The sequence below is a fragment of the Perca flavescens genome, unplaced genomic scaffold (genome assembly GCF_004354835.1).
Source record: "Perca flavescens isolate YP-PL-M2 unplaced genomic scaffold, PFLA_1.0 EPR50_1.1_unplaced_scaf_96, whole genome shotgun sequence".
In the NCBI taxonomy this organism is placed as follows: Eukaryota; Metazoa; Chordata; class Actinopteri; order Perciformes; family Percidae; genus Perca; species Perca flavescens.
Window position 1 is genome coordinate 1 of NW_021166753.1, and position 17,782 is coordinate 17,782.

Below are 17,782 nucleotides of genomic sequence, written 5' to 3' on the forward strand. Positions count from 1 at the left end.
TGGTGTCATTTTTGATTTATTACAGTACAAATATTACATATTGACCTTTAATGCAGACAAATGGCCCTTGTGACTGTTATTCTATTATATATTAGATTAGCATTACTGTGCACTCATGTAAGAGCAGGATTTTACTGTTGAGGTGGATGTCATTGAACACACAGACCATCACAAATGGTTATTTATACTTGATTAAAAGATTCAAGAAAAAACAACTTTCAATAGCTGTGTTAGAAAACTGTTCCATCCTCCTCTGGCCCCTAAACAGTGTTTATTCAATAGGAACGAGCAAGCGAGATTTCAGACACTTTACAGAAAATATCGTCACGTCAGCAGATGCGCGGTTATTTTGGTGACCGAGGCGGGCGGCACCGCATCATGTAAACCCAAACACTTCTAACACGTCCCTGAAACAAACCGAGCACTCAGGAGAATAATAAAGGGTTGGATATTTGTTGATTGTTACATTTCCACTGAATAGAATCAAGACCCACTCCATTTTTCCTATTCAGTTTCGTGGGTGCTTTGGCTTCTTCTTCTCCTCCTCCGGGAAAACACAAATGTGTTGCATTGTGGTTAACGGGGTGGGGTGGAAACGAGGTTACATCGTGACATGTACACTCAAATTAGCTGTGCACTACGGGTATTTTATGGTGGACTACTGGATATAGTGAATTAAATTAACCCAGAGAATTCAAACATACACCAAAAATGGCGAACACACTATACAGTGCACTAGTTCCGTGATAGGGAAACGGTTTGGAACACAGCCCATGTATCCAGTCAGGTATTTACCTGTGGTGAGGTCAATGAAGGGCCCGGATGGTTCTGGAGGTACAGCGATGCCCATGGCCTTCCTGATGCCATACACGCTGCTGACGCCACATGGGGCCACTTGACCAGCAGCCTCGGCCAAGTTCCCAGTGACCTTCTCAACTGGCGTCAAAGGAAAGTCAAAAGGAAACATCATCAAGACGAGAAGCAGAGACCGCCAGGGCCAATCATGTTTATAGGAGTCGGTCACGCTAAAGTCCACTGACTGCTGATTCTTGCCATCGCTTAGGCTGGGCAGTAGACAGATATCGATATATGAGGCTAGATATCGTCTTTAAATTTGGGATTTGGTAATATCCTGATATGACAAATTGTTGACTTTTCCTGGTTTTTAAAGGCTGCATTACAGTAGAGTGATGTGAATAGCTGTTTCATTATTTTCTTTTACCCACAGAGTTATTATATCAACATAACTGATGATTATTTATCAAAAATCCATTGTGTGCATATTTTGTGAAAGCACATAGTCAACCCTACAATATCGATATCGAGGTATTTGGGTCAAAATATCGCTTCAACCTTTAGTCCAGAACATTTCACACGGGAAGCTCGGTGTTATGTTAAAGGAGTCATTTGACATTTTTGGGAAATACACTACCATTTTCATATCTGTACAGTGAATGTGAAGCAACCACTAGCAGCCGTTAGCATAGCTTAGCATAAAAGACTGAAAGCGGGAAACGGGCTAGGCTGACTTTTGTCCAAAAAGGTAACAAAATCCCCCTACCAGCACCTCTATAGCTCTCTAATCAACACGTTACTTTGTGTTTATTAAATTCAGCCAAAACACCAAAATGAAGAGAAAATATCTCTGGGGTTACGCCGCCCACTTTAAAGAAAACATCCTGGGGATGAGGTCAATGTTAGATTTGAACCATCCCACTGTCTAACTGAATTCTTGTCTGAAGCTAAAAGACAAACCACATTTGCGTAGGGCGGCTGGTAAAGAGGAAAACTCAGTGTTGGTAGAGGTCTACAGCTGGCGGCGACAGCTTGACTGGAGGAACAAAAGGGGGGGGGTATGCACTGAGAGGCTCTTACCCAGCTCCAGCTCCTTGGCTGTCGGGGCCAGCAAGCAAATCATGTTAGGTGGCTGCTTGGCGCTCAGACGCTCCTTCTGGGCTTCCTGCAAGTCACGCAGGAGCTTTGTAGTCTCGTCCAATTTCTGCTGGAAGTGCAGGGCCTCTGTGACGGGGGGGAAGAAAGGCAACACACACACATGCAGTTAATACTTCCTCCAGGTTCCTCAGGTTACCTTGTGGTAACCCCTCCGTCCTTGGTTACACGTGCATCGAACACAATACATCCATTCTTTCTCGATTGTGATATGGAGCCCCCAGCGCAAGAGCACCGGGGAGAGAATCAACTTAATGGGCTGTTAGAAAGATCTAAGGGGATACATAATGGGTGTTGAATGGCTCATCTAACTACTTTAGATGAGGCTTTACTTTGTATGAAATTACCTGAATGGCAACAGCATTTACAGTGTAATTATGGATATCTTTGTTCACATACCCTTTGAGACACAAAGCATCTAAATGGCCTCTTTGGTTTTCTCTTGCCGATAGGGGACTGAAAAAGCTACGAGCCGTGTGCGCACGGATTTTTCTGCTTCTCACGTGTATTCCTATCTGCGGCAGGTTTATATGCATATTTAGGCAAAAATAATGTGACTCATTGGATACGCAATGTAACTAGAGCTCAGACAAATGAAATGATCAATAGGGAATCAATGAACAACAATTTTGAGTCACTAATCAAGCAAAAATGCCAAACATTGTCTACTTCCAGCTTCTCAAATGTGAGGATATGCTGCTTTTCTCTATTTATATCATAGTCAATTGAATATCTTTGGGTTTTGAACTGTTGGTTTTAAATTGCCATCTTGTCCTAAAAGGACTTTTTTTAACAGTTTTTTTTTCATATTATAGATGGTTAGATAAATGGTTAGTCAATCAACAAAATGATTGATATAGATAAAACTGAAAAGATTTTCACGAACCTGCTGATACCCTGATATATATTTAAATTGAAAGATTCATCTATGATGAAAAATAACTGTTAGTTGCAGCCTTATTTATTTATTTTTTACACAAAGTCAGTCAGAAGTTTTACCCCAGAGAGCTCCTCAGCCACCTGCGGGCCTGCAGCAGAGCGCAGGAAGTCGAGCCTGTTGCAGTTGAAGGCTTCAGGTTCGGCGACCATGAGAGAAGAGTTAGAAAATGCATTCCACACTAGGCAGCTGACGCTTCAAGGGACACACCAAGTCTTTGTAGCCTTTAGTCACGCTGCTTTGCTCCAATAAAATCAACCCTAATGAAAGCTGCAACACCCGCGGGGGACGAGAGTGAGCTGGCGAGGGGCCAAGAACAGCAAACAGCCAGGACAGAGGGTTGCTCTCATGCCCGACGGAGGCGCCTGTGTTTTTGGTTTCCGCCGCCTGAGGAGCGATTCAGCCGAGCAGCCAGCGGCACCAAAAAAGAAAACACGGGCCTCTCCAAATTCTCCAACAGCGGGCCTCGAGCGAGTAGCGGCGCTGCGTTTTGAGGGGAAATGTTTTTTCCAAATGCGTGGACGGATCGTCGCTAAAAGGCAGGCCCCGCTATGTTGACACAGCTGGTTGACGTAGCAACCATTTGCACAGGCCATCTATAACGACAAAAAGAAATGAAGTACGCCGCATTAATGAGGTGTAACGCGAGAACAACACGCTGCTGTACGCAGGAACAGCGGCACGGCAGGAGCTCACTCTTCCCGACGCCACGTCCAACACTGACGAGGGCGAATGGCTTTCGGTGTCGCGTTCACATAGCGCTGCGCTGACATTTCTCATTATGAACTTGGACGCCTATTTCCATTTGTAGTGTGCAGCGGACACAACAAGGTACAGAAGCTGCTCATCACTGAGGGCAGGTTTTATCTAGGTAACAACCCTCACCTCCATGTCATCCTCTTCCTCTTGTGCACTTGTTGCCGTCTCCACCTGCTAGACGGAAGGGGAAAAAAACAGAACTCATTCAATCAACGGATGCTCTTAGATTTCCATTCGGTGCCGTTTACATCGGCAGTAAAGACCCACAATTGGGATCAGTGGAGGGGTCATGTGGGTGGGTGCTTACTGGCTCAGTCTCCTTAAGGGTTTTTGAATGCTCTCCGTTCGTCACTGCATCCAGAACGTTGTCTGCCAGTTTGTACACATACTCGTTCGGATTTGGCCAGAACCTGACAAGCTGCCAGACAAAAAAATCATTCAGAAAGATAAATACGTCTTTAGTACAAAAAACACACACACACACACACACACACACACACACACACACACACACACACACACACACACACACACACACACACACACACACACACACACACACACACACACACACAATGTGTTTATAATACCAATGTTTATAAGATCAAATTGACTGAGAAGCTGCATGTCAGTTTGTTTGAGAAACATAAAAACATCCAGAGTCCCCTTTAATTTCAGTTTAGTCTGGATAAAGAAACCCAGGAGGTTACAAGCACAGGCTGTCAAAGTAATCGGTAAAATTCTTGGTGGACATATGGGCTGCGTCTCACAACCCCTGAAATTGCCTCCTCGAGTCCCCGCTTGCCTCCCTCGGGAGAGACAAGAGGAAATCAGGGAGGAGAGAGGCAAAGAGGAAATGTGTTTCAGAGGCATGAGACCTCCTTTCCTCTGAAGCGTCACATGAATTGCCAGCTGTTTGGGCGGAGTTAGCAACTTCAGCTGCACGGCTTCCCGGGAAGGTTGCTCGTGTGTCCTCGCCATAGCTCCTCAGGGGCAGAAATATGAGCTTTGAGACGGCCTTCACCGAGGAGAGGCAGAACACCTTCCGTTCAGCCGAGGACCGAGGAGTCGAGGAGCTATCAAATAAGGGTTATGAGATGCAGCCAATGTAAAACCAAGGGAGTCCCACAGTGGCCCAGAGTACCATGAGCTAACCATACGCCAGAGAAACAAGATGAAACCAAAGGTTAAGGGCTCCTGCACACTGGCTGCGGGCGTGAGCGTGGCGCTTCTGTTGCGTGGCGGCCGCGCTTGTGTTTTTGTATGTCTTTGCACACCAGAAACGTGTCTGACGCCGCTGCTGCTGCTAGCCTTGTCTGTACACATGTATGTTTCCGTTGATAAAAATGAAATAATAGCATGTTCTTCAACTTCATTTTGTCAATATTTTTGTGTATATTCATGTTTAACATAAATATCTACTGATTTGATTACAGCAAAGACAACGTCGGCAGTATTGACGGCAAAATAGGTTACAGAATATTTCGCTCTGTACCGATACAGGTGCAATGTTTGAAAATCGATCATTTTTGTTTTCATTTATATCTGCATTTATGTCAAAACCTAGAGACTTTCAAACTCTTTGACTTTCAAAATGTCATTTATTAAATGTATTCATGTCAAAATGAGATATAGACATCTTTTGTACTCTATTTTGCCTGGAAACGCATCCAAAGTGCTTGTGTGTCGCGTGAAAACTAGGCGCCGGGTCCAATTTCTAGCATGTAAAGCGTTTTTCGGAGACGTCATGTGTCGAGGCAGTATGTAGCTCTAACCTGTTAACATGGGAGCTGAAATAAAAAAAGCGGACACGCCACGCCCACGCAGCCAGTGTGCAGGAGGCCGAAGAATTGATGGGTTGAAGTCAGGATGAGGCCAAGTCTACAGCTGACCTCCTCCAGAGTGAAAAAGAGGAACATCTGGAAAGTAATCAGTCAGGAATGCCTGAAAGTGACGTTTCTGTGTAGACGCCACAGAGCGTGTTTGTGGTCATACCTGTCTGAGCCCTGAGGACCGGACTCGCCGCCATAGAGAGAGTAGATGAGGTCAGAATCCTCCTTGCTGATGTTGGCGGAAGCTGAGTCGTAGGGCAGGGTGCGTGGAGGTGAACGCCCGTAGTTCACGTGGGACACTGTGGAAAGACGGCTCGTTATCTGTACCGTAAAGTCAACCAGGACGGGTCTGATACTAGCTCTCTGATAGTAGGGATGTGGAGAAACATTAAGCTGGGGTAATCCATTACCTGGAGTAATCCTGTTCCTCTTGTCCTCCCTGAAGCCCTGCAGGGTGTTCACACCGCTCTGCAGCCGATTGGACATCATGCCCAGCTTCACAGGGCAGTAACCAACATCTGCAACAACGAAAAAACACTCAGTTTTCCCCAACTTTAATAAGTAACAGAACTAACTCCACCTCAATTTCTTCATTAATTTAAGATCTGCCAGTTCATTTCTCAATTAACCATCTGAAAAAATGATGAAAATGTCCATCACAATTTCCCAGAGTCCAAGGCGACATCTAGAATTGGATTTTCCCCCAGCAGCTCTCCAAAATCCAAAGATATCCCGTTTACAATCACAGAAGTCTGAGAAAACCAGCAAATATTCACACTCTCAAAGCTGGAACCGGTGAAGTTTTGCTTGAAAAAAAAAAAAGAAAGTGTTTTTTTTCGGGAGCAAACCCCCCACACATGGCGCCCTCCACCAACTGAGCTATCCGGGCCCCAAAATAAAGTATTATTAAATTAGTTTGAGCTATGGTTTCAGATGGACCTACCTCCTGCTGCTGGATCTGCTGGGTTGAGGATTGCCAGCGTGGTGGAGCCGTCAGACTTCCGCCTTGCTAACTCCAACTACACAACAAATAAATGATAGGGCTCAACAGCAGCAAACGACATTAAAACTTTTTTTTCAGAATGAGGACTGGCTGCTTTTAAACATTTGGGATGGACATTAGACACATTTCTAAACCATTACTGATTGATCGTCATCACCACCCAGGATCCTCACAAGGGGGGGAAACTGTCATGACCTCTTAAGGCCCTGACACCAACCCGATAATCGTCAGCCGGACAGTCTGGTGTATTCCGTGCCGCCGCCAGTCGGAGGGGCCATCTGTCTTTTTATTTTAGCCGACCTGACTTGCTGGGTCGGAGGGCGGGCAGTCGGACTCAATGACCAATCTGATTGGTGAGTGCTAACCCGAAAATGGCGAGTGATGAGTGACGAACACCTCTCAAAATCTGACAAAAATCTTTTAAACTGACCTTTGTTGATCTGAAATGAAGACGGATTCAGCAACCGCGGGCCTATTTCTGGCCTAAAAATGTTTTCAGAAACACGAGTTTCGCGGAACTATTTTCGTAAAATACAAGATAAGATTTAACGTGACCATTATCGGTCAACTGGAGAAGCCAGACCCACGTGGCGCGTTTCCGCTATTTCCGGTTTAAATTTTTTTATTACGTGTCACGCACGCGGCAGACGTCACGCTCAAGATGGCGTCGCTTGATTGTGTTCTGAGGCACTGTTTGGACCTCGGGAGCCACTGATCCAGTCCGACTGCCTTTTTCTGCTGACGGTCAGCCGTCGGGTTGGTGTGTCAGGGCCTTTAATGGTTCAAAATAATAATAATAAAAATAAAAAAACTAATTCCATATTATGCTCATAGAAAAGTATGGATATTATCCTAACTGAGGGCTATGAAATTAGCTACTTTTCTTTCATTTCGTTATTTTGAAAGAGCAGGAGTCATATTTTTAAGTGAAAATGTCAATTTGGGGGAAATAAAAGAATTCTGAGTTTAACTGGGCTTTCTCATCACACTGCAGCACTCTGTTGGAAAGCTTTCCTCAGACTCTTGATGACCTTGGTTCCTCCAGCTCTTTCTCAGCTTTTTGCCGCTTCATCCTTGGAGTCCTTGTCCGCTCTGCAAATGAGACACAAATTGAAAGACGGCAGATGAGACACTTTGGTCGTGAATGAAAAAAAACACACAGTACAGCAATCGTTTGTTTGACGTCAGTAAACGCCCAACGTGATTTTAAAACACAGTATTGTCTGTTGTCATACAGAAGGTAAAAGTAGATGAATGAAAAACAACACAGTAAAGGTTTCTCAGGCTGTTCCTCGGAAAGTGAGTCATAACCAAAATGCGACTTTGATCGGCCAGCGTCTGTTTAATCACTGGGCAACAACACTGATTTAAAGATGTACAGCCTTGAGAGGAAAACAAGACCCAGCATGTTGCCAGGCATTCTTCTTCTCATTGAAGCCTCCGGCAACAGTGGAAAACCGATTCACTTTTTTAGTGTCAGAGGAAATCAAGCTTACAGAAACCAACGGTGTGTGGGAAACTGATTTTAACTTCTGGCTGATTAGTTACCTCAACCTGATATGTGTTGACGTTTTGACCTTCCTTAAAATTCCTTTTTTAAATGTGTTTTTTGCAGGCAAGCTGGAAACTGCAATTTCATGGACAATTTAAAAAAAGACATCTTTTGTTCAAGATTTGAGACAGCTTTTGGCCATTTCTTGATTGACATGAGATATCCCTTACTCATGTCACCCAACTTAAACTGACTTTAGAATAATGTCAAACGTAAAAAAGTTTAAAAAGGGATTTAAGTGGAATCCATACTCTTGCTTATTATTTCACTTCCTCGCATTTCAATCTGGGCCCTTCTAGCTCAAGAGCAGCGTATGACCGACTTAAGGAAAACTGTATGTAAAGTCAGCGGTTAAAGGACCTGGGTGTGTTGGGTGTGTGGGATCTCTAGCTGGTGTCTGTGCTCGAGCGTCCCTCTCTGTTCTGGTCCAGGCGGTGCCCCTTGTTCCTCAGTCTTGCCCGGCAGTTTGGCAGAAGGGTCGAGGCCGGACATGAACTCTATGCTCTGCTTCAGGCTCTCCAGTCTTTCCTATTGGAAGACAATTATAGAATAACTGGAGAGAAGACAAGGTGCTTGATAAACCTGCTGGTACTACTACTGCTACAATATGGGGCTATCTGCTGCCCCCATCTGTTGCATTAGAGAAAAAGCAAAAGTAATTTCCCATTGTCCCAGTGCTCCATGTGAAGTTTAAGGCAAACGCAACACTAATGCGCTTTTTTAAACTAGTAAAGAAAAGCTAAATAATGACCATCTTGTGGCACATTAAGCTTTGTGTCAGAGAATGGGAAGATATACACATGTACAGTAAATATGCTCAAGTAGTAACTTTTCTGTCACTTGTTTGGTTTTCACAGACAAGTGTTGACTGTATAACTAATTATCACTGTATACTGTCAAATAGTTTCAAAATAAACCTCACTTTTTATTTTTTTTAAATAGAGAATAAAAGACATTTTTTAAGCTTTCAATTATAAAGATACAGTAAAAAATAATACATGCTTCAAGAAGCTTTTCCTACTAAAAGGCTATTTTAAATAATGCTAGTTGTCTACAATCAGATGTGAATGACCAACAGGGGACAAACGAAAAATGTCAGGGGTTCTGGTTCTCCATCGCAATAAACTGAACAACAGGACAATCCTGTGCAGTTGGTGCGATTCCTTAAAATGGTCAGCTTTTTCAGAATCTTCAGTTTTATACCTGGCTCAAGATCTTCATTCCAGAGTGTAACATTTTCCGGGCTGCTTTATGGTACATCGTCTCAGGTTTTTGTTGTAAATCATGGCGTTTTCACATAATCCTGAAATCCACCTGCATCAAACACACAAAGTAAAAACAGCTCTTGTGAAACAAAATGCATTGAAGAGTGTATAACCCTGGTCTACATGACAAACTGTATGAACTGGCCCATGTTAATGGTTATAGGGGGACATTTTAGTGTTTCTGCTTCAATGTACTTTATTTTTACTCTGTGCAAGAGCTCTTTTTTGACATTGATCCAATGTCTCCAAAGTTGCAGTTTTTTTTTTTTTTTTTTTTTTTGGAGTTGTTCAAATCACGTTATTTTGGCCCAGATCCCGGTCCATGTCTTTTGATGTTGGGTACCTGCTGATAGTGTCCAATCTAATACTTCTTCTTACCTAAATGTTGATTAAATATGCACACCTTTTTTTCTCACTACTTGATCCAAATACTGCATTCAAAATTTCCGGATTCAAAATTAGAAAGTTTAAAGTTGTTGTACAAGTTGTGTTAAAGGGTGATGCTTGCAGAGAGCATAAGCTTCATTTTAGCCAATTCTGATTCATTAAAATATGCCCGGATCGGCTTGGGACATCCTTAGTCCTTTTTTTTATCCTGCTGTGTGTGAATAGTTATCATGCAATAATACACCTGCGTATAATACAGACAGATATACCTTTAGTTCATCCAACGACTGATAGCACTCTTTCTTTACTCTGTCTTTCATTGTACTGAAATCCATAGGCCGTCTGATAATCACAGAGTAGCCAGGAGCAATGAGGTCTGTCACCGGAAACGAGAAGAATGCACCGGGATCTTTCCTATAGAGAAAATACACACACAGACACAGTATTTATTCACAGTACCAGGCATACAGTAACTTTGCTGTAGGGGAAAGGGGGAGGCAGCCTAATGGTCAATAATATAATCACAAGCATTGTGAGGAGACTTGCCACTGAATGTGCAAATACCTCATGAATAAACTAGCAGATACACAATTATCTCCCCTTAGCAATAACTGATCAATGCTGCACCTTTGGAGCTGCCTGATGAGCTGGTTCAAAGCTTCCTGCAGAGGAGTTTGTCCCTTTCTATGAGAAAGAATAACAAAGGATCAAGGAAACGTTTTGCAGGAAAGGTGTTGACATAAACTGCAAAAATTAGAAAGAGGGAAATTAGAGACTACCTTCCAGTTTATCCAGCTCTGAGCGTATAGGAGTTCTGCTGTGTTCATCATCTCCATCCTGTCCTTTCTTCTTCTTTGTCATCAAACATTACAAAAACAAACATTAAAGAATGATTTTACCACTGGAAAAAGGGTCTTTTCATAAAACTGGGCTGTCTATGCAGCAGAATGGCATCTTGGGCGCAAACATTTTTGAAATTGGTGTTGCATGACCAGAGAAAAAAGCTGTTTCAGCAGCTCCCTTTAAGCTCAAAAGTAGAAAAACTACAACTACCAGAATGCACGTTGAGCTTGTCCACATTGACACAGAATCGTGGCGGCTGGTAACAAACGATCTCTTATATAAGTTAAACGGTAAGCTAAAATATGTTTCTGAAAAAATATCTTGAGGGGGAACATAGGCAATACAGTAACACAATCTTATATTTGATCAGGACTGCCTAATTTTACAGTTTCATCTGAGTTCAGTCAGAGAAAGAGATGGATGTTGTCTTTCTCTCGACCTGCTGCTATACTCTTTGTGTAGCTAGTTACGTATGCAAAAGTACATTCTGTAGTTACAGCAAAAGCCCAGAAAAACTCCAAGTGAGGCAACCACATCAGTTGGAGTTTTTTCTACTAACCTGTGAGTAGGGAGATCTGGTCACTGGTAAGATGGAAGGAAAGTTTAACATAGTTCATTTACACATACTACCAACAGTATTATCATACAAAGTTGGTTGAATATCGCAAAAGTATCCCCTTTGAATGTAACGTGGACAATCCATGTAAACTAGTTCATTCAACAGGCTTAACACCCTTTGCTATCCCTTTGAAGGAGATATGATCTAGCTAGTGACATTACCCTTTTCTTTCCTTTGTCATCCTCTGGTGACCCAAAACTCCTTTCTTTATCCTTCTTCTTTTCTTCTTCTTGTCCTTAGGTTTGTCAGGCTGCTCGTCATAAAACGTGTCCAGACTCGAACTTCCCGTCGTCACTTCGTTTCCAGACACTTTCAACACCAGCTTCAGTGGTCTCTCTCCGTACTCTGCAGATATCAAGTCAACATAAAGCATTATCGAGCTAACTGCTGACACTGCCCACTGATGGGCCCTTGACACACACAGACAGACACACACACAGACAGACACAGACACACACACACACACACACACACACACATATATATATATATCGCATCCGGCTTGTGAGATGCGCGTCTGACCACAAAGACTCATAGAAAAATACTTCTGTGGGATTGTTGTGCTACCTTTGGGTGTTCATGCGAAATAAATGCCTAAATTAAGCACCATGGAATAACATTTCACAGATGAAAAGGTGTTTTACAATATTTCGCCCAATGAACATCAGCGGCAAATGCGGTATCTACGTACCGTTATAGCCATGGGCCCGTGACAGCTGTGAGATGCTGGAAACAATAGCCGCTACAACAGCCGCTAATAGCTAGCTAGCTTCCCTAGCAGGCGTTAAAGTGAAGCTACAGCTAATGTTGTATTGTAATATTAAATGTCCTGTCTATTCACACCAATTGCGGGCATAATGATAGAGACATCCGGGAAGTAAACAGATAGCTAGGATAAATGACCCCGGTAGCTAGCCCAGCAGTACGCTAGCTAGCTAGCTAGCTAATCAGCTAACGTTAGGTTAGGGCTATGGTCCCGGGAAACCCGGGGATTCCAGCCTATGTAAAGTTATTTAAACACAAATCAGCAAATAGTTCAAGTGGATATGTGCTTGAACTATCTGCATATTAATCTACCTTCATATCCATGTTTTTCGGACTTGTGCTTTTTGTGCTTCTTGCCCATTGTTTGTATTTTGATCTGGCACCGGCTGGTTGCTGTCTCTGATCTCTGTGAGTGGCGGAAGCACTACAGGAAACTGCGCCAGATGGATTCAGCCTCCAGCGGCACCTGCCGGTGTGACAGCGGTGATATCGCGGTGATACGACCATCGTCGGTAGAGCAGTAAGCTTATATTAAACTGAGACCACGCCTAGCCAAACTTTTATTCCTAGTACCCTTTGAGATTCCAGATTGTAACCCGGGTCTGCATTATGGACCATGTAGCCTATTGAGATGATTTGACAATGAAATATGAAAATTTCTAAAAGACATCCCAAGCACAAATATCACAGAGAGCCACAGCAGTCAGCAAAGCCATCTTTCAACTGGAGCAAACAAGTTCAATCATTCCCCAGCAGGTCCCCCCCTGGCCAGATGTGTCACTAATTCAGCACTCTTTAGGACAAGTATACAAAATGTCTCTAAATGTAGGAATAAGACCAAGACCTATAGGCTACATGCATTCACATTCCACACATAAACGCCCCCAAGAGAACGGAAGTCTATAACAATGACAAATTAATTTAAAAGTAGGCCTACAACTAGATCCTTCCCATACAATCCTTATTGTAGCCTAGTCAAATGTCAGCATGTTTTGTAAAAGGAAGAAAAAGTTCACAGAAATACTTATTTTCTTTTCAGCTGGGAGGTGTGTCATATCTGTTTGATTGACAGTATGTGCATGCTGCCAGAGTGCTAGTGTTACTTCATAGGTCCTGAATTATTAAAAACTGGGGCGCCATCATGAAACCAAATAGTATGAAAATCTCTCCATTTTTGGTTTCAGATTTTTCCCTCAAAGAAGAACACAGAAAGTGCCTGAAGAGCCATTGTGTATGCTATAGCAGACAAAAATTGTTTATTTTATTTTCAGTTGAACTTGAATTAAATATGGGAAGGGAATTGTTTAAAACCAGACTAAGCTCCTAAAGGAGACAAATGTCCCTTGGTTAATGTTGAGCTTCATAGGACACTGTATAGTCTGGAGCTTCCCTGCTTGCAGAGCTGTTATGCTCTGTTAAATCAGCACATATTGTACCGGCTGATGAATGACAGATGTTTTATTCATAGAGGAAAGATAGTGTGCATTCTTTGAAGCACATTCCAGGTTTTATGAAGAGGGTAAAGGATGGGGCAGAAGGTTTGAAAGGAATGAAAATTGACTGAATCACAATTTCAGTCATTCCTGCCTTCAGATGAAGAGGCAGATTCTGACACTCTGTTGATGTTTGAGTCTCCCTATCTAAGCAAACCCATCCCAACAAATTACCTCCTGATCTGTGTCAGGAATGCCAGCGCCATAGTTCACCTTACATACCAGTAAGAGCTGATACTTTTATGGAAAAGTTTAAATTACAAGGACAACATTTTATCTGTGTGTAATTCAAGGGTCAGAGAAATAGTGCCAGACAGTTGCCCCTGCCTGCAACCCAATGGAGAGGGGTAGTAGAAGTGTTTTTTCTTTACTTTTATATACATTTTTAGGGAACTAAATACAACACTAAAATTTTTTTGTGGATCTTCAAAATCACTGATTATCCAGCAAATATGTAGCAACACTGGAGACATGTTTTCATGGGTGTCGGACTCTGGGGGTGGGGACTGAGTAGGGCCCAAAAGATGCTAGAATGAAAATCTGTGGATGCGGGGAGGGCCCATAGAAAATGCCTTTCTAAAGGGCCCAGAATATTGTGTTATGCGTCATGTATGTTTCTGTCCACCTGATAAATGTGTCCAATATTCACTCTCCCTTTTAGCTCAGTTTTTGGTCTCCAACTTCTCCAGAGGAAATATCCTATCTGCTAAATGCTCCACAGTGTTCACAAGCTTCTTTGCTAACTTTGTCTGTCTGTCGTTTGGTGCTAGGCAGGTAACATACAGTGGGTTTATCTGAAAATGATGCTGATAAGAGCAGTGAGTGAACCAAAACAAAAGTTGTGGGCATTAAAACTGAGGGAAGTGGGGTAGATTTGGGTGATAAGTGGGATCATCACCAGAAGAGAGACCCCTTTCACAGTACACATAGCAATGTTATCTGTTGTTGAAATCAAAGTATTGATTAGTTGATTAATGGCATACATTTTGTTGTAGAAACTTTGTGAGTAATTTCCCTGGATCGGATTAGGTGTGGTGGAGTGTTTGATAGAACCACCTGATGGCACAAAGTAAAACATTTTTTAAATTCCCACACATGGTGGCCTTAAAAAGTGACTAGTTCCATAGAGGAGCAAATACCATTAGATCAAGTATATACCTTTCCACGCACATTATTATCATTTAACAAACCTTGTCTAGAAACGATTTAGAAGTGTCTTCATTACAAACAGCAGTGGTAGGGATGGTCAATGGCAGTGTGCCTCAGGCTCTGTCTCTCGGGCAGGGGAAGTAGTAGGATCCATCTGCTTCATTGACTGCGAGGAGCTGCACACACACGTTGAAGTCCGCAGTTAAAAGGAGATCAGTTACACCAAACAGGGCTAACAAATGGCAGATGTTGTGAATTTCATTATCCTCTGTCACAACAGAGGAGGTAAAGGACCAAGCTGTTTCCACATGAAAGCGGCATCCCAGCAGAACCATGGAAACCGCTTCCCACTCTGGGACTACATGGAACTAGGATGTTGGGTCTCTCCATTTACACACCAAACAGATATGAGCAGTCTTTGAACAGTATCTGTCTTGCACATGGAGTCGACTGAATTGGCATTGGAGACAAAAATGTGCTTTGGATGCACTGAGCCAGAGCACTATGGGTATTGTGTTTTTAAGGTGCTGGAACAATTCCATTTGTACTGCTCTAATAACAATTTTCTGACTTCATGCCAGGTTCACCTTGTACATCACTTTTACATGTCAGTGACAGTCATATATCCTACCCGTTTCTCATCTTCTTTCTTTTCTGCTTGATAAACTTTTTAAAAAAAAATAAACCTTGCACTCAGTTCCATGAATATTTGTAACTCACACTCTGTTTCTACTTTGTTTGAAAACTTGGATTTTAAAAGTTGTATCAGTGTAAGTCACATTAGATAGTTACATCAAACTTAAAGTGTGTGACTAATACAAATTAATGCTTCCTCCATATGGATGAATATAAGAATATGGCACAGAAGTTTGGTCTTAAGAACATATTCCCACTTTCCTAGAAGTTGTCAGGCGCTGTTCAGATGTGACCAGATGAAATGTTTGGGGTCATTACAACTGTGCTTAACCGAGCAGTTTTGAAGATGTAACCAACCATCACAAGTAAGTCAGACCCGAAACATCAAAGAGGAGAAGCCAATCATTCTGCCTCAGTGTTTTCTCCACTTGCCAGTGTCATGGCAACATCTTTGAGCATCAATCACTCATTGCCGTCAAAGCGTTATATATGCGGTGACTCTATTTTTATCTGCAGCAAAACACTTGGATTTTTTTGTGCGTGGCTATGGGTATCAATTTTTACATCATGGCCTGTTCCAATCCTGTAGCGGTCGCTGACATCCCACCAGGTATGTGGATGAATGTCCGAGCTGTGCTGCAATAACCCCAAAGTTACATGTTTTAATAGAAGAGACTACCGTCGGTTATTCTGCAGAAAATACAAAGCAATACATGATAACTCCAGTGGGTTGTTGTTTTAGAAATGTAATGGACAAACAAAAGTGGTGACAAGAACCAGCCGTAGGATTAGGTCCCCAGCCAGATTCAGCAACTGAGCCAACAGGACCACCTACTGAAGTTACTGGATGTGTTTGTTTTAGCATCCCCAATTGTTAGCCACAGTGTGTTTAAAATCACATACTAAAGTACTGCATACTATATACTCAATCAGTTTGTACTGCATACTGCGTGAAATTAACGATTGAATGTGGCACTACCAGCGACACATGACTGTATCGATCATGATGTTACCGGTCTGAGCTACCGGCCGAATACAAAAATTATGTAAATCAACAGTCAATGGAATATTATCCAAGATTATTTTGGCTAATTAGAGTTATTAAATATTTCAGTGTTAGATATATTTTTCTACAGTACATCATATGTAAGCTCCTGCTTTTCACATTTGTACGTGTTGTTGCCCTGCAGTCCCATTGGACAGTCTGAAGAGCCGCAATACATTTTGTTTGGCAGTTAGCGTCCAGTAAGCTCACACACGCCCACTCAGGAATCACTATATACTAATTTATTTATACTAACTATTCATGCCCAGTACTTGAATAGTTAGTATCGATTTGAACAGAGGAGAGTCTTCTATGATCCAATTACTCTAAAGGATATTTCATTGGGCTTGCTTAATGTGTTTGTAGTCTAACATCACCCTCTGCTTTAAAATTACTTAATGTATTATTCTGTTTTGAAACTCCATTATAATGGGAGGCCTTTTTTTAAAGAGGCTGGTCTGATGTGTGACCCCTACAGGGGATGCATGTTGGGAGTTCTCTGTGGGTATTTTCATGGGAGTATGCACATTAAAATGCTCACGCATCGAGATTGCAAGTGTGTGTTTGTGTGTGAGTGTGAGCATGTGTGACAGGGCAAGCAGCTGAGCCTCTGAAGACAGTGGTCCTGCGTGAAAAAAACAACAACAACACAGGGGAGACGTGTTAAAAAGCTTGGTAGCGATCCTCTGTGTGATCCTTAGCAGTTTGAAAAGTTCATATAGACTGAAAGCCAGCCTGGGAAATGTTGTTGCAAACTCAATGAGAGTTTATCATCTCAACACAAGGAGGCTACCGTTTGAGATGATAGCACTGCTAATCTTCTGGGAGGTTTATCAGGAGTCCTACTTTGTCAAAAGCGGGTAAACCTGGGACCTTATAAACAAGGTTTCTCAGCTGTCAACTTCCTAGCCTGTAGCCACACAGCATCATGCAACATCGCAACTCCTGTTCGAGACCTGCGGATGGTGTGAACTTCTATTAACTCTATTTTCTCCTTTCAGGCTATTTTAGCAAACTGAGTGTCAGAAGAAGCCCTGCAGCTGGAAAAGAGTCATAATTTCAATACAAACTTGAATTGCTTGTAATTATCTAGGTGTTTAACTATCTGTCAATTGAATTAAGTCCCAAGTGGGTTGTTTGTGTCAATAATGGCTGTTGGGGCTAACAACAATGCAACGCTAACAATGCTAACGTTACATTCACCAAACACATTAGCCCTTATCCTAAACGCCTTTTCTTTTTTTATCTCATAAAGTATGTTGGATGGAAGTGGCCTAAAAGTCTGATCTTACATTTTTCTTTTCTCACATATAGTAACTGGCTCTACTGTGCTACAATAACAATGTTGTTTCTTTATGTCTTCTACATGCATCATCGCCTGGTGAGGATGCTTGTTTGGGACATGTAGCTCTAGCCTCCATCTTTTGCACGATATCATGTATGTATCAAGTGCACATAAGACCCCTTTACAGGATTCCCGTTTTAAAACAAGTCAGCTGGAAACACTAAAAAGTCAGCTGGATAAAGCATTCTTCGACCAACTCACG

General features: G+C 42.4%; 1 pseudogene; it reads right to left on the minus strand.

The window, feature by feature from the left end:
• Window positions 1–736: 736 nt before the first annotated feature.
• Window positions 737–12,317, minus strand: LOC114552187 (bromodomain-containing protein 7-like; annotated as a pseudogene).
• Between the last annotated feature and the right edge of the window lie 5,465 nt (window positions 12,318–17,782).